Source organism: Carettochelys insculpta, chromosome 31 (genome assembly GCF_033958435.1).
Source record: "Carettochelys insculpta isolate YL-2023 chromosome 31, ASM3395843v1, whole genome shotgun sequence".
NCBI lineage: Eukaryota > Metazoa > Chordata > Testudines > Carettochelyidae > Carettochelys > Carettochelys insculpta.
In genome coordinates this window covers 1,302,901-1,322,100 of record NC_134167.1, presented here as the reverse complement: position 1 = coordinate 1,322,100, position 19,200 = coordinate 1,302,901, and the positions used below count along the sequence as shown (strand labels likewise).

Sequence of the window (19,200 nt, the reverse complement as noted above, 5' to 3'; positions counted from 1 at the left end):
TTGTTTAAGGTTGGCAGGCTGTCTGTAGGCGAGGATGGGCCTGCCTCCCAAGGTCTGTGAGAGTGAAGGATCGTTGTCCAGGATGCGTTGCAGATCCGTGATGATGCATTGGAGAGACTTTAACTGGGAGCCGTATGTGATGGTAAGTGGTGTCCTCTAGTTTTCCTTGCAAGGCCTGTCTTGTAGCAGGTGGCTTCTGGGTACCCGTCTGGCTCTGTCAGTCTGTTTCTTCGCTTCCTTAGGTGGGTAGTGTAGTTTGAGAAAAGCTTGGTAAAGGTCTTGTAGATGCTTGTCTCTGTCTGACGGATCGGAGCAAATATGGTTGTACTTTAGTGCCTAGCTGTATACAATGGATGGTGTATTGTGCCCTAGATGGACGCTGGAGGCATGTAGATAAGCATAGCGGTCAGTGGGTTTTCGGTATAGGGTGGTATTTATGTGACCATTGCTTGTCTGCACAGTAGTGTCCAGGAAGTGGATCTCTTGTATGGACTGGTCCAGGCTAAGGCTGATGATGGGGTGGAAACTGTTGAAATCACAATGGAACTCTTCAAGAGCTTCCTACCCATGGGTGTCCAGATGGTGAAGATGTCATCAACGTAGCGCAGGTAGAGGAGGGGCGCTAGGGGATGAGAACTGAGGAAGCGTTGTTCCAGGTTAACAATAAAAATGTTGGCCGTGTGGGTGCCCGTAGCAGTGCTACTGATTTGAAGGTATAGATTGTCCTCAAATCTGAAATAGTTGTGGGTGAGGACAAAGTCACAAAGCTCTGCCACCATTTGTGCCTCAGTCTCATCAGGGATAATGTTCCTAACAGCTTGGAGTCCATCTTCATGCGGGATATTGGTGTAAAGGGCCTCTACATCCATGGTGGCCAGGATGGTGTTTTCAGGAAGGTCACCAATGGATTGTAGTTTCCTGAGGAAGTCGGTGGTATCGCAAAGAAAGCTGGGGGTGCTGGTAGCATAGGGTCTAAGTAGAGAGTCCACATAGCCAGGCAATCCTGTGGTGAGGGTGCCAATGCCTGAGATGATGGGGCGTCCAGGATTCCCAGGTTTATAGATCTTGGGTAGAAGGTAGAAGAAACCTGGTCTGGGTTCAAGGGGTGTGTCTGTGTGGATCCGTTGTTGTTAATGTGAATCTAGCCCAGGATTTGGGATTCCTTAAATTGTTTACCAGGGTAGTTATGTAGCTAACGGTGCTTGAGTTCTCTTGACAGTGTGGTATAGTCAGTCTATCTCTTTGAGCCCTAGGCGTGCTGTCAGAACTTCCTACTGAGTTAAATCTTTCATATATAGCCAGATTCTGCTGCTGTCATGCTTTAAGGAGAAACAAATCATGGCACCTATCACTGATTGCCCACACACAAGCATGAAAAGGGCATACAGCAGTGCCTCTTCTCACTTCGCACTGATGCATGTCATTGCATGTGGTGCAGGCTATCAGTGTGTGAGCCACAAGGCTGCCCTAATGTACACAAGGGTCAGGCCCTCCTCTGCCTAGCCCAAGAACGCATGGGCCCTTGAAATTCAGAGGAAAAACTTACTGAGTCCAATAGGATCAAGGTTTCCCCCAAAAGTGTAGTAATGACTTAAATCTCAGGGCAGGAGCAAAGTCACTGAGACTGTGGTGCATAGGTCCAATGAAGTGGAGATGAATTAGTCTATACTCATAAATACACATAAATCAGTCATTTCTATATTTCTCTTTATTCTTTTACCTCCTATGTCACTCGAGAGACTTCAGTTGAGCTAGGTAAATCAGTAACCCACAGTCTAGTACATAGATACTGAGCTAGGTACATGAACAAGGCAGTGATATGCTGTTGGCAGGTAAATAATACATTAACCAACAATAGTTAGTATTTTATGGACAGGACTTATTGAAGTTATGAATGGTTGCAAGGCTCTTTCAGAGTGTTGTATCGTAAATTAAATATATGTAAGGCTCCACTCTGTTTCATTTTCTGTGTATGCTAAAATCAGTTTTTAGAGGGGGAAAATGCAAAAGGCAAAACTTTATTAGAAGCATTTGAATTACTAAATGAAAGCGTAATCAGTAATTCTGGCAGAGTGATATTTTCCAGTAGTCTCCATCCAACACAACAACTGGAAAGAGGAAAGAAATTTTAGTAGTCTCTTCTGTTTAGAGTCTTACACCATATTGTTCACTGTACTGTCTGCCCACCTTCCAATAATATGTGAAACAATGTGACTGGCACCTGCCACATGTGGATTGTTCTTCTATCTTTTCCCCAAGGGCAGAATGGTGTGTGCATTGTGGAGGGATTTGTTTTGCTAGGGGTTGTGGTGTTGGTTTTATCTACATGTGCTTATATGAGAGACAGTGGTTCAGAGAAGTGACCCTTGCACTTGAAGCAGAAGGGTTGAATTTTGTGATAGTCCTTAGTTTCCCATGGAAGTTAATTTCACAGGCTCAAGCTGGCCCCAGGGAAAGGGCCATCGCCCACACAGATGAGCCATAAACAGTATTTGAGAGACAGGCACAGAAAGAGAGATCTTCAGCTTAAAAGAAGATACAGCCCAGCTTGAATGCAAATAGTGAAAGTATGATTTATATTCATGTCTTCTCCCCTCCCCTGCACAGAGATTTTTTGCACTAAATGACACCGATCACAGCTACGAAGCAGGAAGCAGGCAAAAAGGATATTCTGTTCATAACCATATAACTTCTGAATATAGTAATTTAATAACAGACTAGCTAAAACTTTCTATTTTATACAGATGCATTCTAGTGTTGGGCTTAATATCAGGACTCACAGTGCTTTTTGAATATCAGGCATATTTCATAGTGGTACCTGCCAGCCAAGGATTGGAAAATGATATCTGTGCAAACAAAAGCAAGGCTCTTAAAAACAAAATTGGGGAATGAAATGGAGTGCGCTTCAGGTTTCCTGGAATGAAGAGAAAATGCGGCTGTATGAAGCAATTTCAGCTTTGGTTTAGAGATTAAGGGACCTATTTGAGTAACCCATTCCCTTCTTTTGCCACTGCTGCACCAGCCAATCTTCTGCTTGCTGTGCTTGAGTATAGGTTTCTCATTCAAACAAATAAAACTTGGAAGCAGAAATATATTTCCAACCTTTCCATGCTGTTACTTAAAATTAATACTCAACTTGGTAAAACAATGTTGAGGGGCACAGTGAGTACAGGACAGTTTAAAATAGTCAATCATTAAGTCTTTTTAATCAAAAGAACACAGGTCTCCATTTAAAAAGGGCCTCAGCTTGACCTGTGATTTTGTGGGCCCACTTTCATGCTTGCAGTCTTGAACCCACAATTAATTTGAGATTGTTGTCTGGTATGCCAGCTTGGACCCACTAATCATGTAGAGAAGCATGTAAATGGAGCAGGCACCACACTTAGAAGTCTATATGATTACACAAGGTATTTAGACATGTAAATTGATATCATTCACTAGAAGTGTGCAGGGATTGGATTCCATTCCCTCTCTACCAGTGACTCATTAAGTGTCCTTGAGGTAAGGTCAACACTTAAAGTGACCTTGTTACATCAGTCATGGTGTGGAAAATTCACACCCTTCAGAGACTTAGCCTTAGTTTGCACCACGAAGCTATGTCAGTGTAGCTATGTCTCTCACCTACCTCTGGGTGTAGACCATGCTATGTTGACAAGAGGGTTTTTCCTGTTGGTGTAACTACTGCCTCTCAGGGAGGTGGAGTACTTATGCCAACAGGAGAAACTCTCTTGGTGCAGCAAGTGTCTTCCCTAAGTGCTACAGCAGTGCCACTGCAGTGCTCCAATTGCAGACAAGCCTGTAGTTAAACCAATCTAAGTCCCAGTGCAGACAGCATTAGGTGGTTGGAAGAATTCTTCTGTTGACCTAGCTGCTGCCTCACGGATGATCCCAACCCATTGCTGTACGAGTTGTGTGCGCTCCAGCCATGCAGCTGTAATGTTTCAGCATTTGTAGTGTCGACGTACCCTTAGCCACTTCACCTCCCTATGTTTCAGTTTCCCTTGATACTCTGTTGTCTCTAACGTGAGTTCTTTGGGGTATGGCCTGTCTGTGACTATGTTTATAAACAGAGCCCAGCACTATGGGTCTGTGATACTGAAAGGGATCGCAGAGCGACCAGAGTGCCAGTAATAATTTCCAGCAATAGCATAAGTGCTGTGAATTGCAACAATTACCACCAACAGGTAGAAAATGTGTTGTGGAAAATCAGCGTGAACAGAGTACAAGGGGGACTCAGGCCAAAAGAGGTCACATTTGTCCTTGAATCGGTATGGGACGATTTTCATTTGATGTAAGATGGTGCAGCTCCATTGAAATAAATTGATTTGGGCCAGTTTACACCAGCAGAAGGTCTGTTACTATAAAGTAATCAGGAGTGCCAGAATAAATTTGCATAGTGCGGGTGATGAGAACCTTCGAATCAGAGTGTAAAACTGGCATATCTGAAGAAATGGTCTTACCCACGACAGCTTATTACCTAATAAATAAATGTGTTAGTCTTTAGGGTGTCACAGGGCCGCTTGTTGTTTATGAAGTAACAGACTTACACGGCTACCCCTCTGAGCCACTATATAATGAAATCTACTTCAAACCGGGGGATGCAGCAGTTACAGCACTTACGTAATTAATCTTGACAAAGTAGTAATCTCCTGCCAGATCAATAATAGGGTTTGAATGCCAGACCTAAGCGTAGAACTCTTGCACTACCAGTGTAGCTCCATTAAGCAGACGGTGGAAGTACGCTATTGTCCTGAAGTGGGCATGGCCAAGGTAACCTATGGACTCTGCAGCATTGTAGGGAATTGAACAGAGATCTCCTGAGTTGTTGGGTTAGGCTGTAAATGGTGCACCAACTTCCCTCCATGTCTTCTTTTTGAAGATTTGCAAGCCATATTTCTTGCCCTGCACAGATGTTGCATGTGTAGGGAAAAGCCTGATTGTTGTTGTTCATTGATGAAATGCTAAATATTTCCTGAGTAGTAGAGCTGTAGCCACCACAAAACTTATTACTATGAGTTATTATTTTCATTATTGTGTCCTTTTATTTCTCTTAAATGTTTGGCTAAGATTTTAAGAGCTGGTTAGGTGATGTTGGTGCCATTGCTTTTAACTAGGATTGGGTGTTGAAATCATGTAGCTTGTCTTCAAAAATCTCAGCCCCAAGAATTGAGGTTGATCTTTGTGAAGCTGCACATTCTGGTCTACCCCACTAATTCTCTGAGGTTCCCATAAATTTCCTGAGGAACACCTATCAAAAAAAGTAGGAAGACACAGTTGAAATGGTAGAGGAGAATATACCAGTCAAACATAAGCTACTAGGCTCGGCAGGTAACTGGCTGAAATCTCTTTACAGGTTTTATAGAGGCCGTCTGACCAGATAATAGAATGATCCCTTCTGATCTCTTGTGTGTCCATCAGAGCAGGCCACTTCATTTTTGTGTGGCACTGACCAATATCTGATGTTGCAAGTGAAGGCAAACAAACTATAACACGCTGAAGAGAGTATAACGCATCCAGCTACCTGCAGTGTTGTAAACCCTCGGTTCTTTGGAATCTTTTCATTCAAATTGGGAGTGACATCCTGGCTCTAATGAAGTCGATGTCTTTCTGAGGCTATATCTACTCTTTGAGCTTGGTATGTGATTTCCAGCTCAAGGAGACATACCAATGCTAATATTGATTGAGCTAGTATGCTAAAAATAAAGGGTAGCCATAGCGATGAGGGAGCAGCAAGGGTTAGCCACTCATGCATGTGCCAAACATTGTGAATGGGTCCATACCTGCAGTGGCTAGTGTATTCTGCTGCTTTCACTGCTAAAGCTACCCTCAACTTAATATATGAGTCAGACCTGCAGTTTGAAATGTACACATACGTTCCAAGACATCCATGAGCTTGACTGCAAGTTGCACTGGGACAAATCCTCTGGCCTGTATAATGCAGCAGGAAGTCAGAACAGTTGATCATATTGGCCTCTTAAAAATTATGAATCTATATGGAGGAAAAGAATCTGTCTTGACCCCATGCTCTCCAGATCATGCTTCACTGAATGAGTTTTGATCATTCTGTATTTAGAATCCATTAACACAAATATTTTTTCTAATTACTGTAGGGGATGTCTGTGCTATAAGTGTTTCTTCAAGCAGCTCTGCAATTCCTGTAGGATGCAGTATGCACTCAGTGTACCTCTGAGTAGCTCCTTTGCTTCCGGGGGCTGATATGGATTATACCCTCCTGCCCCCGGAAGAAAGGACAGACCCTGTGACCAAGCTGTCACTTAGAGTCATCATTCTGTCCCTGCTCCCTCCTGCTGCAGTGCACCTTCATGCTTCTCGTTGCTTAGGATTTATGGAAACTATACAGTTCAGTCATATGGGCTCAGCTTCTGTAAGGTGCTCAGTACCTCTGGTAAGGCGCTGAGAAACACTTAACTTCCCTGATATCAAAAGGAATTACAGGCGTTCAAGCTGTCACAAGTTAGAATCCTGAGATGCTATCTGACTTGTCCTACACTTCGTAGTGCAAAGTGGGTATGAAGCACCACCTGGTGCTGGCTTTGGTGCAAATGACTCCATGTTGGACAGGACAAGGTCAGTTCAGAACCTTGTGCCTATGCCTTACCCCTGTGCCTTGCTAAAAAGTAAGGTAGAAGTAGCAGCTAAACACTCATTCTTTGGCTGATAAAGGTTACAATTTATTTCTCCCGCAGAACTTCCAACCAACCATAAAAAATTCAGGGGTGTCAGTAAAAAGATCTATGTCCTAATGAAGAGGGATGTCTCCTGCAAGCTGTATGGGTTGCCAAGAAACTACTTTTGCAAGAGTAGAAATCTCCAGCCAGTCTTAAAATAATTGACTGGATGGACACTGGGTGACCTAGCTGCTCTCCAAACGATTTCCTGGAACACGCACTCAGCCACCAGAGTGATGCACACAATATAAATGCCTTGAGAGAGAGAGAGACTGCCAGCAGAATGGATGCCTTTCTCTAAATGAATTCAAATCCTGTTTCTGCCAGAGAAGCATCGTACTTCAGTGGCTAGCATGAGGGACTGGAGACTTACCTGTTTACACTGCCTCTGCCAGCCACTGATCTGCTGTGTGATGTTGGCCAAGTCTGTTTGACCTCTCATTTCCTTCTCACTCCGTGACTGTCTCTCACTGGAGGTATGTCTACACCAGTGGTTCTCAGACTTGTCTGGTCTCATGCCTTCTTTGTGTCAGGCGTAGTTTAGCCCTTTGCCCTGGTACACGCAAGCACATACACCGATTTAAAAACAAGCATGCGATTCTCCGAAAATACGGGAAACAGAACAGTAGTGACACAAGCAGGACCAGCGACTCACTGGAAGAAGAGCAAAAGAACAATTGTGGCCGATGCTTACTACTAAATGTGCACACCACAGTGCAGCGACCAGATTAATGTACAGATGGCAATGACTTAGCATAATGCTGGGCAAGCGTAACAGAAATTTGTCAAATGCACAACATGGTCTGAGGAGCTGAGATGTCTGGGAGAATCAGCTTTGGTGGTTAATCATTGCTGTGGATAAAATGTGTCCCCTAAGGATTTTTCCCTAAGCTTTCTCATGCTTTCCCAAATACACGCTGTGCCCCTGAAGTGGGAACCTATGGTCTTTGCTATGACTACACTGCAGCAGCTATATCATCTGAGGGTTGCCAGCTTTGGCTGGATGACTTTCTGGAGGTATCGTCATATGACATTAGCTTTAATGAAAGAAAATCTATAATTCCCAGAGGCCCCAGGAAATATCGGCAAGCCTAGTCGTCGTAGCACTGAGTGGCAGGAATCAGCACCTGCAGTAATGCTGGTTGGGAGCAACCTGATAAACACATCTGACTTGGAGCAGGCTGCCTGTCTGGCTACCATGCCTGTTCAGTTGGACAGGTCACCAGACCTGCCCTCACACACAGCAACAGCAGTCTGGGAGTTACTCAAAACATTTGTCTGTCAGTGTGATAAGACCTGAATCCATCCCACCTGCTTGTGTCTTGGCCCAGCCTGACTCCTTCCTCGCCTCACTCAAGGTAATCCAGTTCTGACCATCAGGTCTGACAACTGGCAGCTGCCTCCAGCTCTGACTCTAGTCTCAGATTCCTGGCTGCCATAATAAATACAGAAATAATAAATTTGCAGAATCAAAACTGAACATGGCAGGTTGTTTATTGTGCAAAGTCAACAAGCATTTCACACATACTGTCTTGTAGCCACCAGGGCAAGCAAAAATCAGAGTGCTGCACCCATATATTATTTATCTGCTGTGTAATTTAAAAACTTTGTGTCTGTCTAGCTATCTGTCTGTAGGTCCATGAGTCTCTCTGTTCAAGAATGCCCCCTAAATGGTAAGAGCTAGGACCACCAAATTTGGCAATCAGCTTCCTCTTATCACATCTTAAAGCAAGGTAAGGGTTTACTTGTTCCAGGACAATGGGATGTGCCTGGAATGCATTTGTTTCACATAAAATAGAAAAGGAGGGGTCTGGGAGAAGGGACAGTTATACCATAGAATGACCATGGGAGGGCGAGAACTGGGATGGCTATAACCCCATTAGGCCAGCAGGGGTGGAGAAAGGGGCCATATCTACTATATACACTTCAGAGAGTTTATCTGTTTCGGCAGCTATGTGTCCGTCCCACAGCCAGGCACCTTCTCCCCTCCCCCCACTGTGCCCACTGCTGCTACAGCAATCATCAACAGGTGATTCTCACCTGGACCCAAGCTGCTGAATTGACAGAGGGCTGGGGTTGTCCTCTCTCCCCAGGGCAAATTGGATCTTGTGATACTGTTGTTATAAGTTATGCAGGCTGAACCTTGGGTATGACACTCTCAGCAGAATATTCTTGGGGTGTAATATTTGTTGGTGGACTAGAAAATGCATTTCACCACTTAGCAGCTAATTTACACACATCTACAGAGATCCTACAAAGGTTTTGTTTACTTCTAAAGAGAATAACCCCTTGGCTAGTGGTTTTGTGTGTTTTCTTTCGTTGATTCACATAAAACTAAAGTTGTGAACTGTGGCTTTTAAAAGCTCTCCTGCTTTCTCACATTTAACTTATTTTTTTCTTCTGTATTTACAGAAGATTAAAATCCAATACAATATGTATTTATCAAAACAGAAAACTTGATCAAGGCACATTTTTGCAGTGCTTTCTTTTCAAGCCTCTGAAATTCAGATATCAGGAGTTTGGAGGGTTAACAGATTTCATGGTTTCCATAATCTAGTCGTCATGCAGGCACTGCTATTGCTGCTGTGTTGATCCCCTGCCCTCAACTCTGTGGTGTTTGAGGCCCCATTTTTTACAAAGCAAAAGCAATTTTATTGTAGTCTCTGTGATTTAAAGCTTTGTTCCTTGGTAAAACACAAAAACCCTCTGAAGATTTAAAAGCTGTGCAACCAGGTTTTACATCATCCAGAGCTCCAGCTTAGAGTTCTACTCCAGTTTTGTTGTTCTTCGACAAAGTTGCCCAAGAAGTTGTGTTTGTTGAAGAGAGATTCTTGGATGATCATGAGTAAGAAGAGTTCTACCCAGTCCTAACAGCAGTAGAACTAGTCACAGTGCATAAAGTTAAGCAGATGCCCAAGTCTTTGTGGGATTCAAGCCAAAATAGTCCAGAGATAAGTCAGAGGAGAGTTATCGAAGGTCATACAGTTGCTTAGTGGCAGAGCTGGGAATAAATGCAAGTCTGTCTGTTACCAGACTAGGGCCTTATCCACTGCACCACACTGCACTTTGTATCAAATCTGCAACCATGGTGTAACTCAATATCACGGTAGTAGTTATTCAAGTCTGTAGCATTTCAAACATCAAAATATATAACCCGATTCTACCGTTGTATTTTTGTGATAAAAATTAGCTTAATGAGTACTATAAAATAGCTGTTGTGAATAAAAACTGTTGTTACTGCTATGCTTTGGCCCAATTTCTGCAGGAATGAATTACTGTCATTAGTTATCACTCTCTTTTATAGTTATTGCTTGTAATTTCAGACTTTAAATACTCTAAAGAATAAACAATGCCAGTTTAATTATGACACTATAGCTGTTGAAGTAGAAATCATTAACAAAGTTTATACAGAGAGAAACTTACAATAACAATTAGTATTTTCTGCATTCCTAGTACAGTAGAGTTAACTTGTCTCCTTTTAACTGAGGCCAGGACTTCGGCCTTGTTCAAACTGAACTCCCATGTTGATCTAAGCTACGCAACTTCAGCTATGCAAAAGCATAACTGAATTTGACGTCCTTACCTCAGTAAGATGGGCAGAGGCTGCCCTGCCATCAGCTCCAGCTACTCTTCTTATCTTGGTGGAGTACCAGAGTCAACAGAGTAGTGCTTTAGGATCAATTCATTGCACTTAACAGAAACAATAAATCCACGTCTGATCGATCAGTCACTGCAGTGTCGATCCACTGCATAGTGAATACAAGCCCATAGAGAGATGTGTGAGCCGATGCCCAGGTGCCAGCTAAGGGTCTGGTGGGGCAAAGGGGGTGATGCCACACCAGCAGCTACGCTAAGCAGCCAGGGCAGGCTGGGTTCTTTGGTTTGTGTTTAGTTTGGGTACAGCAGGAAGAGGAAAATTACACTTAGAGAGGCTTTAACAGTTGCTTTTTATTTATACAAAGATAGAAACAATTTAACTAAGACAAATGATTAAAGTACAAGTTAGTACTTGCAGTTTTTAAAGGGGAAACAATACAATTTAACTTAAGAAAAGTTTTAGACAAACTAGCTAGCTTAAACTAATACAATTCATGTGTACACAAGAAAGGCAAGTTGCAGGTGTGATTTTCACCCCTGCCTCTTAGACCTGGTGGAACCAGAGTCTTTCCCTCAATTCCTATAGGAAAGAAGTGTAGTACAGGTGTAATTCTTACCCCGGCCTCCTAGATCCGGTGTGACCCAGAATCTTTCTCTCAATCCCTTGGGAAGAAGTAGATACGAACCAGGCGTCCCCAGTGTTGAGAGTTAATTCCAGACCTGGCCAGCAGATGTAGGTGATTGAAACTCAAAGGCGGGGTGGTCTGCCAAGCCCCTTTATACCCCTTTTGTCACGTACGCTTCTTCCTGGTCTCAAGTGGCCAATTGGGAGGAATATGTTTGAACCCCAGGTTTCCCAGGGAATGTGCAAGGCTCAATTCGCACCTGTGAATTGTGGACAATTGGGCACCTTTGGAGGTGATGGGCGGGGGTTCCCCGTTCTTCCTGGGGAAGTGATCAAGGCGTGTTAATTACCGAGATGAGCCAGAAGGGCGGCCATTAGCTAGTTCATTCACTGTCTGGTTTTTGTGTATAGTAGAGAGGCTGGGCGAGACAGCACACCTGCGTTCCCAGGACATCAAAGGCTACCTGTCTCCCCTGCTTGTTTCTCTCTCTGTCTCTCCCAGTGAGGGGGAGAGGAAGAAGAGGCCAAGTGGGGGGTTCATGTCTGGCTACAAGATGCCAGGCAGCTCCGGCTGTATTAATTTTCTGAGATACAGCAAGCCAGAGAGAACCAAGTCATCCGTCTGCACCAGCAGCCACATGAAAGAATCTCCTTTTTGTATTCATTATAGTCAACTCCTGTCTTCTTTTCACCTTGAGGGGCATTACACTTGAAAGATGGGTTTGAACATCTCCAAGCTCCTGGGAAGTCTAGATCTTGAGTCCATCTCTCTGTGGCCCATATGCTCATATGTTCCCAGCTAAATCTTTACACCCCACTCCTTGTTATTCATACTACTGTTTGGTTTTGTTTATTTTTGCTCAGACCTTAACTTGTACTGGGACTTTCTGGTTTGGGCATTTGATAACATAGCCACAGTTCTGTACTTAAGAATATATTTCCTACCCTGGTGAACATATCACTTAGATGCATAGTTTGCTCTAAACATGCACTTAAGATCTCCAGGTGATTGAGCATTCCATGTGCTTTATGCAAATATGTTTCTGAATATGACATAACTGGAATGTGATTTATATGAAATATCTCATGTAAGATATCATTGGAAAAGTTATAATCTTCTGAATATGGTTTTCCCATTTGTATGCATGTGGCATCTTTGTAGATCAAGTTAGGAATGTGGAATATAAGCCTGTGTTATTAATGTAGTCTTGCTCAGTATGTGAAGGCCATTAATGGTGCTTCAGTGCTATTAGGGGTCATTAAACTTAGCCTTCCTGCTAACATGTGGGACAGCCCACAAAGTATGGAGACCGGGGTCTTGCAGAAACATGTGACCATGTCACCTGATACTAGAATCCCTCTAACCATGTACTTTACCATGAGTAATTGGAAGGAGGTCAAACTGAAACAATGGACTCCCCGCTTAATGCAAATCCTCTTTAATGGCAAGAAGTGAGATAATCCAGGCCGTCAGTTCTGTCTGGTGACCAAACCCAAGACGATTGGTGGAAACATCTGAGACTGAAAGGGGAAAAGGATTGGGCCCACACTGAAAGTCTTTCCAGTCTGTGAAAGAAGCTTATTACAACGCTGAGGGTGAGACAGGACATGTAACTAGTCTGTGTAGTGTATTAAGCTTATCTTGTGTGTTCTGTTTTGTTCCTTGGTACAACACAAAAAAGCTCTGAAGATTTAAAAGCCGTGCACCCTACTCTGCATAGCGTTACCATATTTGAACTTTTGAAAAGAGGACACTCCTGTGAGGGAATGTGTCTATATCAGTATCTACCAACTCACGTTGTATTAATGTACTGTGTGTACTATAACACATTAATACAGCATGACTTGGTAGCTACTGATACAGATACACTCTGCCTCAGCAGTATCCTCTATTTTGAAAGTTCACGTATGGTAACCTTATTGTGATCTGTCTTCTCTCTCTTATGAACACTGAAATCCTACCTCTTAAAACCACTTTTGTTTATTGGTAAACCCAGTGTAAATAATTGTTATTGGGTGAGGGTGGGGAAAGCTGTGCATATCTCTCTCTACTTTGAGAAAGAGAGCAAACAGCATGAGCTTACCTTCTATAAAACTTTACATGGAGTAAGATGAACTTATCTGGGGTTTAGGTCCCGTTAGGGCTGTGCATTTGGGTGCTGAGCAAGTCCCTTTTGGCTGAGCATTCCCAGAGCTAGTGTAATGCAATATTAACAATAAAAATAAATGTCTTGAAAGTTCTTAGGGATGCTGAATGGTGATGAGAAGCACATTAATATACCCATGTCTCCTTTCCTCTCTGTGAAAGGGGAATAATGCTTCCCTACCTCTCCAGGTGGTGTACTACAGATTATGAGATGAAGGGATTCTTTGGTGATCAATGCCATCTAAGCAAACAGATAGATGACTAGATTGCTGATTAATATGGCCTTATTGTTTCTCTGAGCTCCCCATGTCAGTTTGAATCTGCCAGGTGTCTCTTGCCACATACTTAGATGGTAAATACATTTGGACTGCCTTTTTGTTCAGTGCTTGTATAGCATATTGCCCAAGGACTGGGCTCCTAAGCATTATGGTAATATGCATTTTGTGATAGTATTATTTGCAGCACCTCCCTCTCCTTTCAGATATGGAACACAGAAAAATTTCCTCACTGAGAGAACACAAGAAACTAAACTCGTTCCCTAACTCAGATGATTTCCGTAATGCAGCAGCCCGTTGGGAATACAGAAAGGACAATGATGCTTTGCTACTAAATGCTCTCTCCCATTCACTTGGGTTTTTTCATCCATCTTGGCTGGTGCCAGGCAGATTCTAAAAAGGGTTTAAGGCATTTCCATAAACCATTCATGCCCTTCCAGAATGAAACCAAGGAGTTCACGTTGATGTTTTGATCATTCAAGGTGTCAGGGACTAGCTGTTTCTTCTTCAAGCGATCCCTGTGGGTGCTCCACATTAGGTGTCGGGCTCGCCCCGGCACTGCAGATTGAAAATTTCCAGCTGTGTCTCATCAGGTTGCGCATGCACCAATGCATGCTGGTCCTTCATGCGCTTTCGGTCACGTGTGTGATCCGGTTCATGCCAGTTCCTCTCAACCGCCAATGGCTGCAGACGGAATCCACTTTGGCTCCAATGCCTGAGACAGATAAATCCATTATAATATAGTTATTAGTTGCTTTCTCTCGTTTTTCTAAGACTGTTAAGGTTGTTTCGTGTATAAAGTTAAAAAAAAAAACGTGGGGGGGAGGCAAAGAAAGAATAAGAAAAGGAGGTGGCCGCCTCGGGCGGTTTGCTATCGTAGAGACTGTAAACGTTATCTGCTTTGTAGCCATTTAATAGCTGTTAACTGCCTTACTTAACATTGAAAGTAGTTAAGCACCCTGAAAGAGATGTCTTCGCCAGGGTTTAAGAAATGTGAGGTGTGCTGCGAGGCCATGCCCACCCCCAATGGCCATAGTAAATGTATTCGCTGTTTGGGAGAGGCCCATGTTCCCCAGAAACGTCCTCACTGCTCTAAACTAACGGCCAGAGCAAGAAAGGACAGGGAAATGAGATTAAACATGATTCTGTTTGACAAGGCCCTCCAGCCTGAGCTGTCGGAGAAGTCCCAGAAGGAAGACCCCTCAGGGCTGCATAAGAGGAAGGCTACCTCCTTAACATCCTCTACGCATAAGAAAAAGAAGCTATCCCCAACTCGATCCTTGCCGGTGGTACCTGTAGGCAGGAGAAGCGAGGCACAAGGCCGTGAACCTCTGGCTTGTCAAAGCAGCAGAAAGGCTGCACGACATGGAGCAGTGCCTGGGGCCCCGACCAGTAAACAGTTGGCACCGAGAATTCTGCAGGCGCCAGCATGGCAGGCACTGGAGGCTGCGGCACCGAGCATACCAGCACCGACAGCGCCGGAACCGGAGTCCCCAGCACAGGACCCGACGGTGCCTGAGGCACCTACTCGCATGGAACCGCATGCAGCGGCCCCGAGCGCAGCACCGACAACTGCACCGAGGTCCCCGGCACTGGAGATGACGGCACCTGCCTTTCAAATGCATGGGCAGGGCAAGGCAAGTTCCAAGACCCGGCACTATAGTCCATCCCCTTACATTCTTGGGGTACCACAGTCTGCTAGCTCTCCTCCCGAGATGGGTAGGCCAGAGTGGGCAGCAACACCAATAGCTTTCCTCAGACCTCCATCTCCATTTCTTCAACCACCGTCTCCCTGGCTCAGACATCCTTCACTGGTCTCCATAATGGAACTGCACAAGCGCTTCTGTAGAGCATCCACACCTATTTCAACATCATCAAGGCAATCGTGCTCCTCTTGGCATTATACATATAGGCACTGGTCATGGTCTAGATCTCCATCACCAGGACCCTGCCCCTGCCCCTGCTGTTATGGCTGCTCAAATCACGGCGAACATTATCGGCACCGGGGCTCAAGATCGAGGGGCAGATCCCCGCCTCAACCTTCAGTGCATGCCTACATCCTTCCTCTCCCTTCGAAAAGAACACAGGCCTCTCCAGCGGGGACGGGTCCAGAGTCATTGGACCTCCCACTAGAATCCTCAAGGGAAAGGGCACACGAGGTATCCGAGGAACCAGAGGAGGTTTATCACAGTGATTCCTCTTCGTCCTCCCCAGGTGAGGCGGTTGTCCCTGGGGATATCTCTCCCCCTGGACGACCTCAAACAGTTCCAAGAGCTTTTCAAGAGGGTGGCACACACTCAGGACACACAGATTGCGGAAGTGCAGGAGAAACATCACAAACTCTTCAAAAACCTAAGATCCCCCGCATCATCTAAAATAGCCATCTAAGATCCCCTGCATCATCTAAAATAGCCATCCCACTAGACGAAGCCATTATGGAAGCAGCCACGAATATATGGCAGACCCCTGCCTCCATTCCACCTACAAACAAAAGGGCAGATAAGAAGTACTTTGTACCATCCAAAGGTATGTAATTTCTGTTTAAACACCCCCAACCAAATTCACTAGTAGTCGAATCCTCGCAACACAGATCTAAGGCGCCACGATATACATCTGTGGGGTCCTACAAGGACGCAAGGAAACTGGACTTATTTGGGAGGAAGGTTTACTCCTCCTCCACATTATTACAGTGAATGGCTAACTACGCTGCCCACCTGTCAAATCATAACTTCGACAACGACACTAGACTTACCTCCCTTATGGACTTCCTCCCGGATGATAAGAAACCGGTCTTGAAAGCAATAGTCCAGGAGGGCTATGCAGGTTCACGAACAGGCATCCAGGTCGCCCTGGAAATAGTGGATACAGCAGCACGCTCCACAGCTACAACAGTGATGTGTAGAGAGTTGTGGCTCCAGATGTCTGGCATCCCCAAAGATCTGCAAGTGAAAATCATAGATCTCCCATTTGATAAGGAAAAACTATTTGCTGACTCAACTGATTTGGTCCTGCATTCCAGAAAGGATTCGAGGACCACACTCAGAGCACTGGGGATGTACACCCCTCTGTACAGGAGAAAGAAATTCTACCCTCAACAAAGGCATTATGCCTACCAACCCCAGTGCTCACAATATCAGCGGGGTTACGATCAGGGGCGCCACCAACAACAAGAGCATAGAGCATCCAGGCAGCATCCCCAACAAGGGCGTACACCATTCGGGCAAGCCCCAGGACAGCAAGTTTGACGGTCATGTCGAGGACTGCAATACCAAGACCATCCCTCATTGCCAATCACAGCATATGTTCCACCACTGACTCAAACCATTTTATCCTCAATGGCAAAGCATCACGACAGACAAATGGGTGCTGGAAATTATAGACGAGAGATACACCATCCCCTTCTGATCCCTTCTGCCAACAAAACCCCCAACCCAGTCCCTTCCCAGGGACCCCTCTCATGAGACAAGGTTGAAGCAAGAGGTAGGCCACCTCACATTTATAGGGGCAGTGGAGAGAGTCCCAGAAGAATTCCAAGGGAAAGGCTTCCACTCCCGATACTTTCTGTCAGAGATAAAAACAGGAGGCTGGAGGCCAATCCTGGACTTACGGGCTCTCAACTGGTACTTGTGCAAACAGCGCTTCAAGATGATAATTGCCTCCATAGTCACGGCACTGGATGATGGAGATTGGTTCTCAGCCCTCGACTTACAAGATGCGTATTTCCATATAACAATCCACCCGGCACACAGGCACTTTCTTCGCTTCAAAGTGGTCATGGAGAACTTCCAATACAGGGCCTGCCCATTTGGTCTTTCTTCAGTGCCCAGAGTCTTCACCAAAATGCTTGCAGTGGTATCAGCTTACCTACAACGACAGGGCATGTACATTTTTCCATATCTGGATGACTGCCTCCTGAAAGGGGTCTCAAGGGCAGATGTCCTGTGCATGATAGACATTACTACAAGGACTTTCTTCTCACTGGGCCTAGCCATCAATTTCCAGAAATCGACTATGGAGCCCTCACAAAACATAGAATTCATAGGGGCATGCCTAGACTCTACTACGTCAAGAGTATATCTGCCCGATGCCCACTTTCGCACCATCAAATCACTGGTGCAGGTGATGACATACAGCCCCACAGTGCCAATCCTAACCTGCCTACAGCTCCTGGGGCACATGGTGGCCACCACGTTTGTGGTGCAGAATGCCAGGCTACATATGCGAAGCCTACAGCACTGGCTGGCGAGCGTTTACAGGTCAGTGATTCATACCATCCACAAAATGGTGTCGCCCACAATGGAGGTGTGAAAGTCGCTGGCATGGTAGCCAGACCCCAAGAACTTACTGTTGGGGTGCCATTCCACCAAATGCAAATTGCGGTTTTTCTCACAATGGACATGTCCCACATAGGATGGGGAGTGCATATGGGCAACAAAGTGACACGGGCAGTGGTCCCCTGTGGAGACGGCGATGCACGTAAATGTATTCGAACTCAGAGCAGTGTTCGATGCATGCAGGTGCTTCCAAAAATACCTGCAGGGCAAAGTAGTCGGAGTCAATTCCGATGACACCTCCACAATGTTCTATATCAATTGTCAAGGTGAGGCCAGATCTCGTGCGCTATGCACAGAGACGGTCCGATTGTGGAACTGGTGCATTGCGAACAACATAACGCTCAAAGCCTCATATCTGCCGGGGGTCCACAACGTGAAAGCGGACCAACAAAGCAGACACTTTGCTCTCACGCACGAGTGTCAAGTCTGTTCCATTCTGCTCCATGAAGTATTTCACAGATGGGGGTTTCCCCAAATCGACTTGTTTGCCACCTACACCAACAAGAAATGCCTGCAATATTGTTCCAGAGCAGGCATTGGGCGAGGTTATTTGGGGGACGCCTTCATGCTTTCATGGAAGGGTCCCCTGTTGTACGCATTTTCTCCCACAAAGCTCATTCACGAGGTCCTAGAGAAAGCCAGAAGGGAGGAGGCGTGCATGGTACTTATAGCCCAAACATGGGATTGACAGCAATGGTTTCCCTTGCTCCTACGCATGTCATGCTGCCCACCACTCCCCCTCCCGATAGTTCCGGACCTTCTCATGCAGAGTCAGGGGTCCATAGTGCACCCCCATCCTCGAATGCTCCGCCTACAAACATGGCTAATCCATGGCTCAGCACCTTAGAGAGAACATGCTCAGAAGGAGTAAAAGAAGTTCTGGAGTGCAGTCGGTGGGCCTCCACCAGGAGGACTTATGTGCATAAATGGAAACGTTTTATATCCTGGTGTTCGTCCAAGCAATTGGCTCCTCTGGACATTTCTATTCCCACAATCCTAGAGTACTTACCAGAGCTGAAACAAGGTGGACTCTCTATCGTCATTAAAGGTCCACCTTGCGGCTCTATCAGCGTTCCGACATATAGAGGAGGGGCCAACCCTATTTGCCTATCCCGTTACCACATGGTTTCTAAAGGGCCTTGCAGACCTATACCCCCCACAGAAACTGTTATTGGCTTCATGGAGCTTGGACTTGGTCCTTGACACACTGTCCAGACCACCCTATGAACTATTGGCCACGATGCCCCTCTGGCTACTTACCATAAAAGCAACCTTTCTTCTTGCAATTACATCAGCCTGCAGGGTGGGCGAACTCGCAGCAATAATGGCAATGCCACCCTATATGAATTTTTCAAAGGAGGCGGTGACTTTATGATTACACCCGGCCTTCATTCCAAAGATTGCCTCAGAGTTCCACATTAACGAACCAATAGTTTTACCTTCGTTTTATCCGAAACCGCATATCTCTAGTAAGGAAGCGCGGCTGCATTCACTCAATGTGAGGAGAGCATTGGCCTTTTACATAGACAGAAGT

General features: G+C 45.2%; 1 protein-coding gene across 1 annotated transcript in view; it reads left to right on the top strand.

The window, feature by feature from the left end:
* Nucleotides 1-19,200, top strand: part of LRRTM4 (leucine rich repeat transmembrane neuronal 4) — an 882,974-nt gene that overhangs the window by 142,654 nt on the left and 721,120 nt on the right. The gene's annotated exons all lie outside the window — the stretch shown is intronic.